This window comes from Cyprinodon tularosa, unplaced genomic scaffold (assembly GCF_016077235.1).
Source record: "Cyprinodon tularosa strain WSP-4 unplaced genomic scaffold, ASM1607723v1 ctg963, whole genome shotgun sequence".
NCBI classification, from domain to species: domain Eukaryota; kingdom Metazoa; phylum Chordata; class Actinopteri; order Cyprinodontiformes; family Cyprinodontidae; genus Cyprinodon; species Cyprinodon tularosa.
The window spans coordinates 89,170-104,286 of record NW_024039744.1 but is presented as its reverse complement, the minus strand read 5'-3'; the positions used below and the strand labels follow the sequence as shown (position 1 = coordinate 104,286).

Below are 15,117 nucleotides of genomic sequence, written 5' to 3'. Positions count from 1 at the left end.
GGTTAAAAGGGCCTAGTCAAAGTCTAGACCCATATCTACCTGAGAGTCTACAGTTAAGCCTGGTTTAAGCTGCATTTGATCCAGTTGACCATAATATTCTTTTAGAAAGACTTGAATATTTTGTTGGAAATAAAGGAACAGCACTAGACTGGTTTAAATCTTATCTATCTGATCGAATTCAGTTTGTTCATGTTAATGATAGATCTTCAACACGCTCAAAGGTTACCTGTGGAGTACCACAGGGATCAGTGCTAGGACCAATTCTCTTTACTTTATACATGCTCCCAATTGGTAGAATTATTAGACAGCATGGGATTAATTTCCACTGTTATGCTGATGATACCCAGCTATATCTGTCTATAAATCCAGATGAAGCTAACCCATTACATAGATTACAGGCATGTCTGAAGACAGAAAAACCTGGATGACTCTTAACTTTCTGCTTCTGAATGCAGACAAAACAGAAGTTATAGTCTTTGGACCAGAGTCTCTGAAAAAGAAGCTGATTAGTCAGTCACTTCATTTGGATGGGATTAAACTGATTTCAGATAATAAAGTAAAAAATCTTGGTGTTATTTTTGATCAGGACCTGTCATTTAAATCCCACATCAAAGAGGTTTCTAGAATTTCCTTCTTTCATCTGAGGAACATTGCAAAAATTAGAAATCTCCTGTCCAGGGGTGATGCTGAGAAACTAGTCCATGCATTTGTTACTTCAAGGCTGGACTATTGTAATTCTTTACTATCAGGAAGTCCACAAACTGTAGTTAAAAGCCTTCAGCTGATCCAAAATGCTGCAGCCAGAGTTCTGATGAAAATGAAAAAGAGAGATCATATCTCTCCTATCCTGGCTTCTCTTCATTGGCTTCCTGTTAAATCCAGAATAGAATTTAAAATCCTCCTTCTCACATATAAAGCCTTAAATGGCCAAGCTCCATCTGATATCAGAGATCTGATTGTTCCTTATGTTCCTAACAGAGCACTTCGCTCTCAGTCTGCAGGTTTACTAGTGGTTTCACAGTTTGTTTTTTTTCCCTAAAAGGTAAACGGCTAATGAGCTAGCTGGAACTGGTCTGGAAGGAAAGGTTTGTGGGTTAGGGACAGGTATGCTCAGGTAACGGTTAATGTTAGTTATGTACTGGTAATGGTTAAGGTTAGTTATGTACTGGTAATGGTTAAGGTTATTGTCAAGGTCAGGGCATATTAAGGATTAAAAAGTCAACACATGGTCCTCATTACATATAGCTAAACCAGAATGTGTGTACCTCTGACTGGGTCTCATGCTGAGATCTAAACTGGTGCATGTGGCTTCAGTCCAGGCCTTTCCCATTATGCTCTGCGGGGGTCCGTTTATCATCTGGATTCAGGTCAAGCAGCAGGGAGCGGAATGGAAACGCCGGATCCGACAGTCGATGCGGTTCATTGATGTGGTCTGCCAGGAGTTCAGCTCTTCAGTCCATCACATTCTGTCACAGACACAGTTTCACATCATTGCTCAATTTAAAAACTGGGTTATTTCTGTCAGAGCCCCACAGAGGGACGTTCCAGCTTCAGGTATTATGATGCAGCATAAACAACCTCCATCTAACAAATACTGAAACTATCCAACAGATAAACCCCAGAATTTGCTCTACAGAAAAAGTTTCTACAGGCTGAAAAAAAGCAACAGAAATAAATACTTTAGAAGAACATCTCAGGAAGTTCTGATAGATCAGGAGTTAGCAACCCATCTGCTGAAAGAGACAGACTGGACCAGAAAAAATAAACAACAGTCTGTCTGCAGCTGCAAGAATGTGAAAGTCTTCCAGGAGAAATGATTACTGGACGATAAATGAAGACAAAATGCTGGAATATTTTATGGGATCTAAACTAGGAGAATCTGAGTGGTTTGAGAAACATGTGAAAAGTCTGAACTTCTTCCAGTGAATTAAAATGTTAATTAAAGATCTATATTTTTCTTTCTAATAAATACTTTCTAATTGAAGCTCAAGATTAAAAACAATTCCTAGAAACAAAGATTAATTCAGAAAAAGAGTTTTATTGTTTTCATTTCCGTCTGTTTTTCTCTGTTATCTTCAGAGTTTGATCAAATTTATCTCCTGTTATAATGTGAACTAATAAAAATAATTTAACCAAAGCCCAAAAACAAGTATGTCACAGAAATCCCTGATCTTAACGAGCAGCAAGTGTTTGTTTCTGCTTCTAATTAGCAGTTGATGCTGTGCAGCTGAATCAGCTGAGGCTCTATTTAAGCCTCAGGTGCTGCTTTGCTTTCAGTTGAAGCAGCAAACATGCGGCGTCTTCCTGTCCTGCTCCTGTGTTTGGTCGGCTTGGTGTTTAAAGGTGAGAAATAGATTCATGAAAGAAGAAAGTTTTAATCTATTTTAGATGAGTTTTGTTGGACGGTTCTGTTGTTGAGTGTTTAAGCTGATTGTCTGATGCTAGTATGACTGTTTTAACTGTCTAACAGGATCCTGCCTACCAGTGAGTCCAAACATGGGTCCTGATCAGCATGGAGGTAAGCTGCCCTTTAACAGAAACCTGACTTTGTTTGTTCCTGATGCTAACGAGATCTCTGTGCTCTGTAGTGTCTGAAAATGACATTTCTATGAAAAAGGCCATCATGCTTCTCCAGTCACTAGATTCCATGTTGAAGCATAATGCTAGAGAAGGTGAAATAGAACTTTGCTGAAATCGTTAGAGCTAAAAATCCAGAGAATGTTGATCTGACTGAAAATAATTTGTCTCTTAGTGCAACTGGAAACCAATGAAGTAGAAAACGGCTCCCACAACGTGTCAAGCGACGCCGCCGGCTCCCACAACGTGTCAAGCGACGCCGCCGGCTCCCACAACGTGTCAAGCGACGCCGCCGGCTCCCACAACGTGTCAAGCGACGCCGCCGGCTCCCACAACGTGTCAAGCGACGCCGCCGGCTCCCACAACGTGTCAAGCGACGCCGCCGGCTCCCACAACGTGTCAAGCGACGCCGCCGGCTCCCACAACGTGTCAAGCGACGCCGCCGGCTCCCACAACGTGTCAAGCGACGCCGCCGGCTCCCACAACGTGTCAAGCGACGCCGCCGGCTCCCACAACGTGTCAAGCGACGCCGCCGGCTCCCACAACGTGTCAAGCGACGCCGCCGGCTCCCACAACGTGTCAAGCGACGCCGCCGGCTCCCACAACGTGTCAAGCGACGCCGCCGGCTCCCACAACGTGTCAAGCGACGCCGCCGGCTCCCACAACGTGTCAAGCGACGCCGCCGGCTCCCACAACGTGTCAAGCGACGCCGCCGGCTCCCACAACGTGTCAAGCGACGCCGCCGGCTCCCACAACGTGTCAAGCGACGCCGCCGGCTCCCACAACGTGTCAAGCGACGCCGCCGGCTCCCACAACGTGTCAAGCGACGCCGCCGGCTCCCACAACGTGTCAAGCGACGCCGCCGGCTCCCACAACGTGTCAAGCGACGCCGCCGGCTCCCACAACGTGTCAAGCGACGCCGCCGGCTCCCACAACGTGTCAAGCGACGCCGCCGGCTCCCACAACGTGTCAAGCGACGCCGCCGGCTCCCACAACGTGTCAAGCGACGCCGCCGGCTCCCACAACGTGTCAAGCGACGCCGCCGGCTCCCACAACGTGTCAAGCGACGCCGCCGGCTCCCACAACGTGTCAAGCGACGCCGCCGGCTCCCACAACGTGTCAAGCGACGCCGCCGGCTCCCACAACGTGTCAAGCGACGCCGCCGGCTCCCACAACGTGTCAAGCGACGCCGCCGGCTCCCACAACGTGTCAAGCGACGCCGCCGGCTCCCACAACGTGTCAAGCGACGCCGCCGGCTCCCACAACGTGTCAAGCGACGCCGCCGGCTCCCACAACGTGTCAAGCGACGCCGCCGGCTCCCACAACGTGTCAAGCGACGCCGCCGGCTCCCACAACGTGTCAAGCGACGCCGCCGGCTCCCACAACGTGTCAAGCGACGCCGCCGGCTCCCACAACGTGTCAAGCGACGCCGCCGGCTCCCACAACGTGTCAAGCGACGCCGCCGGCTCCCACAACGTGTCAAGCGACGCCGCCGGCTCCCACAACGTGTCAAGCGACGCCGCCGGCTCCCACAACGTGTCAAGCGACGCCGCCGGCTCCCACAACGTGTCAAGCGACGCCGCCGGCTCCCACAACGTGTCAAGCGACGCCGCCGGCTCCCACAACGTGTCAAGCGACGCCGCCGGCTCCCACAACGTGTCAAGCGACGCCGCCGGCTCCCACAACGTGTCAAGCGACGCCGCCGGCTCCCACAACGTGTCAAGCGACGCCGCCGGCTCCCACAACGTGTCAAGCGACGCCGCCGGCTCCCACAACGTGTCAAGCGACGCCGCCGGCTCCCACAACGTGTCAAGCGACGCCGCCGGCTCCCACAACGTGTCAAGCGACGCCGCCGGCTCCCACAACGTGTCAAGCGACGCCGCCGGCTCCCACAACGTGTCAAGCGACGCCGCCGGCTCCCACAACGTGTCAAGCGACGCCGCCGGCTCCCACAACGTGTCAAGCGACGCCGCCGGCTCCCACAACGTGTCAAGCGACGCCGCCGGCTCCCACAACGTGTCAAGCGACGCCGCCGGCTCCCACAACGTGTCAAGCGACGCCGCCGGCTCCCACAACGTGTCAAGCGACGCCGCCGGCTCCCACAACGTGTCAAGCGACGCCGCCGGCTCCCACAACGTGTCAAGCGACGCCGCCGGCTCCCACAACGTGTCAAGCGACGCCGCCGGCTCCCACAACGTGTCAAGCGACGCCGCCGGCTCCCACAACGTGTCAAGCGACGCCGCCGGCTCCCACAACGTGTCAAGCGACGCCGCCGGCTCCCACAACGTGTCAAGCGACGCCGCCGGCTCCCACAACGTGTCAAGCGACGCCGCCGGCTCCCACAACGTGTCAAGCGACGCCGCCGGCTCCCACAACGTGTCAAGCGACGCCGCCGGCTCCCACAACGTGTCAAGCGACGCCGCCGGCTCCCACAACGTGTCAAGCGACGCCGCCGGCTCCCACAACGTGTCAAGCGACGCCGCCGGCTCCCACAACGTGTCAAGCGACGCCGCCGGCTCCCACAACGTGTCAAGCGACGCCGCCGGCTCCCACAACGTGTCAAGCGACGCCGCCGGCTCCCACAACGTGTCAAGCGACGCCGCCGGCTCCCACAACGTGTCAAGCGACGCCGCCGGCTCCCACAACGTGTCAAGCGACGCCGCCGGCTCCCACAACGTGTCAAGCGACGCCGCCGGCTCCCACAACGTGTCAAGCGACGCCGCCGGCTCCCACAACGTGTCAAGCGACGCCGCCGGCTCCCACAACGTGTCAAGCGACGCCGCCGGCTCCCACAACGTGTCAAGCGACGCCGCCGGCTCCCACAACGTGTCAAGCGACGCCGCCGGCTCCCACAACGTGTCAAGCGACGCCGCCGGCTCCCACAACGTGTCAAGCGACGCCGCCGGCTCCCACAACGTGTCAAGCGACGCCGCCGGCTCCCACAACGTGTCAAGCGACGCCGCCGGCTCCCACAACGTGTCAAGCGACGCCGCCGGCTCCCACAACGTGTCAAGCGACGCCGCCGGCTCCCACAACGTGTCAAGCGACGCCGCCGGCTCCCACAACGTGTCAAGCGACGCCGCCGGCTCCCACAACGTGTCAAGCGACGCCGCCGGCTCCCACAACGTGTCAAGCGACGCCGCCGGCTCCCACAACGTGTCAAGCGACGCCGCCGGCTCCCACAACGTGTCAAGCGACGCCGCCGGCTCCCACAACGTGTCAAGCGACGCCGCCGGCTCCCACAACGTGTCAAGCGACGCCGCCGGCTCCCACAACGTGTCAAGCGACGCCGCCGGCTCCCACAACGTGTCAAGCGACGCCGCCGGCTCCCACAACGTGTCAAGCGACGCCGCCGGCTCCCACAACGTGTCAAGCGACGCCGCCGGCTCCCACAACGTGTCAAGCGACGCCGCCGGCTCCCACAACGTGTCAAGCGACGCCGCCGGCTCCCACAACGTGTCAAGCGACGCCGCCGGCTCCCACAACGTGTCAAGCGACGCCGCCGGCTCCCACAACGTGTCAAGCGACGCCGCCGGCTCCCACAACGTGTCAAGCGACGCCGCCGGCTCCCACAACGTGTCAAGCGACGCCGCCGGCTCCCACAACGTGTCAAGCGACGCCGCCGGCTCCCACAACGTGTCAAGCGACGCCGCCGGCTCCCACAACGTGTCAAGCGACGCCGCCGGCTCCCACAACGTGTCAAGCGACGCCGCCGGCTCCCACAACGTGTCAAGCGACGCCGCCGGCTCCCACAACGTGTCAAGCGACGCCGCCGGCTCCCACAACGTGTCAAAATTGATTTAATTCTCTCACCAAATGGGAACTGGCTTTTCTTTTTAGACCCAGGAGCAGATAATGAACTGCTGGCACTTGGTTTCCAGCTATAGTTGTCCAGAGTGCTGCAGTATTTTTGGTAAACTGTAGGGGGATGCAACATCAGATGCAGGACTTTGCCCTGCAGCTGGAGGGTTGTCTGTCCAAGCCCACCTGCATTGCCTAGTGCTGGTGATCAGAGGGGTAGTGGTGCCAGTGTACGGCAGGCTGGCTTGTTGGTGAACCCCAGGACAGCTGTGGCTACAACCTAGCTCACCACCATCAGTGTAAATGTACTCTAAAGCACTGTGGTCAAGTCCTGACTTGAAAATGCAGTATAAAAGTACAGATCATAACAGTTTGTTCCACCTTCTGCTGTTGCCAACACTGCATGTGATACCAGTTCCATTGTTTTGCGAAGCTACAGACTAACAGCCAAATGCATCTGTGGTCATTGAGTTTATAACAGTCTTACTTTCTGCTACACTGCCTACGTTCCAAACGTTTGTCAGCTGCTTCACTAGAGAAAATAAAACTTGGACTTGTTTTATGCAAATGTCAAGGACCTCTACATATCTGGCAGACCAGGAAGTAGAGTCGTTTAACAGACCTCTCTGCAGATCCAGTGTCTTGCCCACGACCAAAATTGGAAAAGATTCCCAAAGGAGTAAATCATGAAATGAAAATACCAATTTTTACATGAGTTTTCGGAGTTCCTCTCTGATTTGGTTTTAAATATTGGCAAGGTCATCAAAGTGGGGGATTTTAACATCCATGCTGACATTGAAGGTGATTTGGCTTTGTTCAAAATGTGGATAGTCCCACACATTCTCATCTTCATACACTGTCCAGTCATTGAAGCTTACCTGTCTCACAGTGGTTTTTTGAAAATGGCCAAAAGTCGGAACAGAAAAGCATTATGGGATTTGCTGTGGCTACCCAACAGCAGCGACTAAAAAAGATGGCGCGGGCGACGCGCGATGGAGTTACGTGACCAATGGAGTGAAAAGCAGCGATTATCTATCTGAACAGTCTGTTAACTGAGTTCACTATAACGTTCACTATATAGTCCCTCCTCTATGTAGTGATGGAGGGATTTAGGGCGGACGGTTGGTCACAGTAAGCTGGTATGAACTATGAGAACAGCAACTTTTAAACAGAGCATTTAGAAGGAGAAATGGGATCGAGAACGCTCTTGCAAAGAGTGGAGAGGGCGGGTCTTTGAAAAGTCCTCCACAGTACCTTTAATATAAAAAAAGGAATTCTGATGTGTTTGCAGTACTGTATCGATCTCTGATGGGTTGACTTTATTCCAACGTTGTTTTATTCTCTCACACTTGTGACTCCAGAGCACCTAACCTTTATAGACATGAACTTAAAACAGCGGATATAATGTTATCATTAATGTCAAAGAGATAATGGAAGCTGTTCCATGACAGTGAGTGAACTAGTCTGACAGATCTTGAGACGATAAAAGAGGAAATGTTCAGGAGTCGTTCCTGACAGCTATAGGAACACCTCAGACCCGAATGCATGAAATAAGGAAACATTGAAAAGTTTGACATCTTCAAGGTTCTCTTAACCTGCTCTGGTATTTATCGCTCTCTTTTCAAAGAGCAGCGATTTCCCTCTTTGGTTCTCATTAAATACCGAGCCACATCATCACCCTTCACATGTCAATCTGAGTGTGTCTGAGAGACCAGTCATAATCCATTAGCATGCTGGCACAGTGGCTGTCACTCCATGGGAATCCTTCCCAAACTGGTTTCATGCCTCATTATCAACCTGTGACCTCCAACTCAACAACCGTCCTCAGAGAAAATCATTTTATCCCAAACAGTGTTTGATGCTCTTCATGCACTGATGATACCAAGTGGATTTCAGTCGGACCCAAAATGAGAAACAAATACTAGAAAGTTCTCAGGTCTCAGTGATGTGGATGTTACTGTTAATGCTCGGCTCACAATTTTCCCTGGTGATAAACCTTAGCATTAAAAACAGGGATGTTTGCTAAGTTGCTCGATGAGTAGAGAGGTAGGAGGAGGTAGGAGGACAGCCCCATCCGGTGGGAGATTCCAGTCCAGACAGACGTTTGTTCTCCTTGGATCAACCTTTCTTAGTCCTCATTCCAAAATACCGAGGTTATCCTGAGCTATCTCTGCTATAACCTTAGACTGCTGGAGGACATAGGGACACCTTTTTTCTCTCTCTTCTGTTCTTCTTTATTGTCCCACTCTGCAGAATCTTTTAGTTCAACCTCAAACTTTATGTTCTTTCTTTTTCTCACCATCGAAGCTTCATTTTAATTAAATTTGATATAAAAATACTTGATTTATTCCAAAGGGTTTGCAGTAACTCCGTTTTTTTTTTCTTTTTTCCATCAAGTTGTTGTAGATGTTGATGCTGTTGACAGGAAGAATCTTCTGCAAATTTGGAAAAGTCTTTGACTGAAGACAATTTGTTGGTCTTTAACATTCTGAACATCACTTTCACTTAATGAAGAATTCTTCCAGAGGAGATTCTTTATCAGCTGGTTGAGCTTTTTTTTTTAAATCATTCGCTCTGAGGCTGTTTCCCCAGCAGATCATGGAGATCACATTCTCTGCAGCAGCCTGATAGAAGATCTGCAGCATTTATCTGCAAAACTGAAGGACCTATTTACACTCGCCTTTTGAAGCCGTGCCGATAACGGTCTGATCACGGTGGCCGAGATCACTGCTGAGTGTGAGTTATTTCCTGCACCTCAGGAGGAGGAAAACACGTCAAACTGCTGCAACTCCGATTGCTTTCATCATCAGTTAATCCTGAAAGTTCCAAGAAATTAAGGCTTGAGTTATTTTAATCTTTCATTTAATCATCTTATTTAAATTATTTATTTGTGTTCTGTTTTATTAATTGTTTCCATTAATTATCTATGAGCTTTACGCCGAAGCACCGACTTCTCAATAATTCATTGAACTTTATCTCACATTGGAGAAATTCCCTCTCTGCATTTAACCCCTGGGGGAGCAGTGGGCTGCCATTGTGCGGTGCCCGGGGAGCAGAATGGGGTTAAGGGTCTTGCTCAGGGAGCCAGAGTGGCAGTCTGTGGGAGCGGGGCTCTAACTCAGAGCCTCTGGATTCATAGCTCTATGCCCTACCCACTGGGCCACCACAGCACTTTGTTCTACAGGAATAAACTTGCCTGATTTTTTGTAAACAGAAGTTTCTAAATCAGTGACATTAATAATGAAAGTTTTTCTAGATGTACCTGCTGCCTTCCTTTACTGATCATTCCTCTGCTCGTCTGGAAAATCCCAGAATATTCAGGATTGAGTTGGCTGCTGGTGATTGACAGGTGGGCCAGCCAATGAGGAGGCAGCTCTGATGTTCAACAGCTGGTTTGACGTGATGAACTCTGCTGCAGTGAAGGATCGTAGAGACTGACAGAGAGACGCAGTTAGCTCTGTAGCACCGAGCTGCATTTAGGCCTGAAAACAGGAGGAAGGACATGAATAATTCAGGGGGGGGGGGTGTTTCATACAGTGTGTGTGTGTGTGTGTGTGGGGGGGCTTAATCCCTTCAGTTTTGCTGCTGATTTTCTTTGTCAAGCGTGAGAGAGTAATTAATCAGATCTGAAATGAGATTCTGGAATTAAAAATGGGGTGGGGGGGGCGTCTAGCCTTAATAAACTCTGACAAGCAAATTATATCAGCTTCCTCCTCCTCCTGCTCCTCCTCCTCCTCCATTTCCATCGTCTCCCTCCACTGTATTTATCGTCTCTCAGCTCACAGACCGAAGGTGTTCCTCCTCATTATGACCTCTTCCTGTTTCCGTACCTGTTCCTCTGCAGAGGCCATCTTACACCTGAGCAGCTCTCAGTGCAGACCTTCATCTGCTGCACTGGACCAATCAGGAACTGAAGAGTCAGTGTTTGAATTCCTGGGCTGCATCCTCCAAGGACGCGGTCTACCTGGACTGGATCCTTTCAAGTCCGTGAAAATGGGCTGTAAATTCAAACAGGTCTAAACTTTGGCGGCTTTTACCGCCATACGCTCTGTCGCCTAGCAACCGGACAGCTGACACACAAAGCAGGAAAAGAATGAATACTGTTTTTTATTTTATTTTGTTCTTCTATTTTATTGTAAAATGAACAAAGACTGATGATAATCCAGAGTGAATAAAGGTTCCAACCAGCAGGAACCAATCAAATCAAATGTAATGATAGAAACCTGCACATCTCTGATGTTGCTGCTATTTTCAAATATCCATTACTGTAAAAATGTCCATAGCTGCATATTGGTTATTTACATTTTCTAAGGTCCACATTTGTGGGACAATAAAGAGATTTTCTATTCTATAAAAGGGGTAGAAAGATATAAGTAAATTTAAACAATGTATGTATAAAAAAATATCTGCAAAATCTCTAATATTCAACAACAAAAAATACTTAATTAAGCATATTATGTAAATTAGCAATAAAAGATTTTACTCCTATCAGATTTATAGTCCCCCCCCTGCAGATATATTAGAATCTGTCCTTAAATTCCAGCCAAACCCATTTACACAGTAACAGATAAAAACCTTTAGATAAATCAAACATTACCGCCACATATCTGACTCTAACCATTAAAACAACTATTTTCATTTATTTCAGACGGAACTATTCACAGACTGGATTATATTAAACTGAACTTCAAATTTTCACCACTGGTCGGCGCCAAGTAACCTTTCCTCTGATCACAGCTTGCTTGGTCTCGCAATGAATCCTGGGTAAACCAAGGATAGCGAGGATACATCAGACCCGTCCTTCAAATCAGGCAAAAAGAAGGACGCATTTAAAGTCGCACAACGAGGACTCTTGAGCCGTTTCTCAATTCACTAGAACACGAGTACGGACTTGTGTCCTTTCCAAGTCTGTTCTTGAGAAGAACCCATGAAAGTGTAGACTTGGTGAGAACGGGAGCACGCAGCATAGATATGGGTCAATTAGAACAGAGGTGTACTGATGACATCACCATTAGCTCAGCTCGTCTAGAGCTGCATTTCACCTCCTGTTATTAATCGTCTCTAGAACACGAGAACGCTCAAGATCGCATATTGAGAAATGGCCCGTTTCTCAATATGCAATCTTGAGCGTTCTGTTCCAAACGCCAAGAACGCAAGATAGAGAACGTGCCAAATCCCCGGATGTTGTTCTGGCCCCGCCCTCTTTACCCAGCATGCATCAGAGCAGACTTGTCCATTCTCCTAACTGATAGCTGTCCCAGCATGCACTGCAGCAGCAGCAGCTTCTAAAGCTCCATTTAAAGTTAAACGTTCTCTTTTCTGTTGCTGTTGTTCGATAGAAGTACGTTTTAAGATTATTTGAGGCGAGAATATTAAACTTTAAAGAGTCACTATATGGAACATTTACTGATTTAATGCATAATAAAAAAAAATCTGAAATTGAGATGACTGCAGCAACCAGCAAACCTCCCGGGCTAACGGCAGACAGGGCTAACGTTAGCCTGTCTGCAGCGGCCAGGGCTAACGTTAGCCCATCTGCAGCGGCCAGGGCTAACGTTAGCCCATCTGCAGCGGCCAGGGCTAACGTTAGCCCATCTGCATCAGCCAGGGCTAACGTTAGCCCGTCTGCAGCGGCCAGGGCTAACGTTAGCCCATCTGCAGCGGCCAGGGCTAACGTTAGCCCATCTGCAGCAGCCAGGGCTAACGTTAGCCCGTCTGCAGCGGCCAGGGCTAACGTTAGCCTGTCTGCAGCGGCCAGGGCTAACGTTAGCCCATCTGCAGCGGCCAGGGCTAACATTAGCCCGTCTGCAGCGGCCAGGGCTAACGTTAGCCCGTCTGCAGCGGCCAGGGCTAACGTTAGCCCGTCTGCAGCGGCCAGGGCTAGCGTTAGCCCATCTGCAGCAGCCAGGGCTAACGTTAGCCCGTCTGCAGCAGCCAGGGCTAACATTAGCCTGTCTGCATTAGCCAGGGCTAGCGTTAGCCCGTCTGCAGCGGCCAGGGCTAACGCTAGCCCGTCTGCAGCAGCCCTCTCTCTTCATAGCCGTGTGTGAAGGACCGCTGGCTCTGATGGAGGTTAGATTGTTTTATTTGGTTAAATGTTCATTTGATTTGTGTTTATCTGACTGTGTTCAAGTCATAATTTATTTTAATCTAGAGACTGTTAATAACAGGAGGTGAAATGCAGCTCCAGACTAGCTTTGAATGTGGTGATGTCATCAGTACGCTTCTGTTCCAGTTGACCCAGATTTATTCTGCTCCCGTTCTCCCCGAGTCCAGACTTTCCTGGGTTCTAGTCAAGAACTGACTTGGTGAGAACATGAGTCCATAGTCGCATTCTTGTGAATTGAGAAACAGCCCTGGAATCCAACCAGACCTTGGCGCCGCGCTATGACGTCATCAGCCTTCGAATCTGGCCTTCTGAGGACGCATCCCATGAATTCGTACAGAGTCAATGAGTCGATGCAATCAGCTGGTTTTCCTTAGATAGAAAACTTTGAATCAATCTGACTGGATGATCTGGTGAACTGGAAAGTGACCTGAGATGACATGATGTGAATTGGAGCTATAGAAATAAACTGAATAGAATTGAATTGGAAAGAAGAGATGTTTGCTGTAATGTTTGTAGAAGTCTGATTCTCTCTCTGAAGCCTTTTTAGAAAATGATCCATTAGTGCTGCAGCTTTGTGTTTCCTGGCTGTTGGGACTGAAGGAAGGGGGGCTGAGATCCTGGCTGTGTGGACAGGGTCTTAATGAGAGTCCGGATTCCTCCAGACTCCAGGTCAGGAGCTAAAGGCTGTGACACCGCTGCCCCCTGCTGACCAATGCTGCAGCTACAGGCTGCTTTAAATCTCAGAGTGTTTGCTGGAGGAAGGGAATAAATGCCTCAAAGGATCACAGTGGAGATGCTGAGATTTTCAGCTTCCAAACTGATGTGAAGGCTTGTCGTCTGGTTCTCCTTCCATGGAAATTGGAAATATCTGTGTTGGCAGCAAAATGTGAGCAAACCTTCCAGCCCCAGAAACAGTCAGATAAAAACCTTCATTCTTAATGAGGTCCTGAGGGTTTAGAGTAGCAGATAAAAGTTGGAAAGGACTGTCTGCCCAAAAATCTGCTTTCCTTTTCCGCAGCTTTGCTTCCAAACATGAAACTTTTAGAAATTGAAGGTTCTCTGAGTTAACAGGTCGCCAGAAAGATCCTCATTTTCCAGCTTTTTCTCCAGCAGGTCTGAACTTTTTCAGAATAACAAAAACTATCAGGAAAATTCAGACGCAGAAACTTAAACAGACAGAAAAAAGCTGAAGGATCCTGAAGTTCCTGGAATCCACCTGCTTGGAAACAGAAATGAAACATTTGAGTTTCCACCCGTGATTCCTTTCATCTTTTACTTGATAACAGTTTTAGTTTCAGCAGGAAACTTTCCATCAGAACCACAAAGATGCCAGGAGGCGTTCCCCACGGCTCCACCTTAGGGCCCCTCCATGTACTCTTGACTCACATCTGGATAAACATCAGTTACCATGGCGACGCAGACCACACCCAGCTGGTCATCTCCGTGTCACCAGGTGACTATGAACCCATTCCAGGTAAATGCAGAGAAGAAACCAAAGCATGGATGAACTAAATGTTCTTCAGCTGAATCCCAGTTTCTGGACCAAAGGAAGAACGATTCAACGTTAGCATCCAGCTTCAGCTAACTTTTCTTTTTTCTCTCATGCAGAAGTTTAAACTATTTTTCCATTTTAATGTTTTACAGGAACCTATTGGTTCAGACTATGAGAAAGAAAAATAAAGGATAAAATCCTGAGTGTGAAACTATTTCTGCCTGGTTTGTCTCTCAGCTGTCCGAAGCTAACACTTTAGCCGTTAACTGTCTCTCCTGTTCCTGGTTCCTGCTGATGCCTCCGATCAATAAGGACCCTTCAGAGATGATCAGGATGTTTCCTGTCAGACTTCCTGGATCATTGCTGTGTTTGTCAGACGCTGAACATCTCCAGGTCTTTGTTCACCATCAGAACGTGGAGGGACCGCCTGCCAGAGATGAAGAGGCTGCTCCGCTCAGAGGAGACCACTCTGAGCTAAAATACCATTCTGAAACATGGTGGTGGCAGAATCATCCTGAGGGCTTTCCTCCTTCAGCAGGATGGTACAGAGTTCATGAGGAGACGGATGGAGCTGAATCCTGGGAAGAAGAAGAAACCCTTTAAGCCTGCAGGAGGATCAGGATCAGCTTCCATCAGAAGTCCAGCACAGGTTCCCCTCACCATCCTCACTGAGGCTCCATCAGGGTGTTTCCATCCATCACCAGAGCTGCAGGGTTAGGGTTTCAGGGGATTCAGGGCCTGGAAGCATTTGGTGGGTTTATGGTGTGTTACTGCGCTCTGGTGGCCATGATGTGCCACTGACTGCACAGCAAAGACCAGAGACACTGAAACCTTCCACTGGTTTACTTTGGTTAGGCTTTAAAAAATACATTTCTTCAGGTACAGATTAGTTTAGCTTGGATTTTATAAATGTGATCTACATGGAAGACAAGAACAAAGCAATCGAAAGCATTTATTTTCTTTTTAATTTGCTAAAAAATGTCCAATAAAGAAGGAAAATTTTGAAATCTACCTTTTAATTTAGCAGGAGAGAATAAAATCCCTCAGAATATTGAAAAAAGTTATTTGGGCTTTATTTCAGGTTTTAATGATTCTAGATTTTTTTAAAATAAAAGTGAATCAAGCACAATTGGCATTT

General features: G+C 49.1%; 1 long non-coding RNA gene across 1 annotated transcript; it reads left to right on the top strand.

The window, feature by feature from the left end:
* Nucleotides 1-2,290: 2,290 nt before the first annotated feature.
* On the top strand, nt 2,291-2,781 carry LOC119776878. The gene is made up of 4 exons (XR_005279843.1): nt 2,291-2,343; nt 2,471-2,518; nt 2,589-2,672; nt 2,753-2,781. It is a non-coding gene; the product is annotated as an uncharacterized LOC119776878 (long non-coding RNA).
* The last annotated feature ends 12,336 nt before the right edge of the window (nt 2,782-15,117 follow it).